Below are 243 nucleotides of genomic sequence, written 5' to 3'. Positions count from 1 at the left end.
CCCCTCCATCCCCCCACCGCCCTGCCATGCACCCACCCATGCACACACTCAGCCAGCCAGCCACGGATCAGTCCATGCACACACCCATCCTTCCATCCATCATCCACCCATACCCACCCACCCACGGATCAGTCCATGCACACACCCATCCTTCCATGCATCCATCATCCACCCAGCCACAAATCAACCCATGCAGACATCCGTGCACACACCCCTTTCTTCCATCCATCCACCCACCCAACC

Source organism: Gavialis gangeticus, unplaced genomic scaffold (genome assembly GCF_001723915.1).
Source record: "Gavialis gangeticus isolate Ggan-Ray unplaced genomic scaffold, GavGan_comp1, whole genome shotgun sequence".
In the NCBI taxonomy this organism is placed as follows: domain Eukaryota; kingdom Metazoa; phylum Chordata; order Crocodylia; family Gavialidae; genus Gavialis; species Gavialis gangeticus.
The sequence above is the reverse complement of the archived record's forward strand: the minus strand, read 5'-3'. Positions refer to the sequence as shown.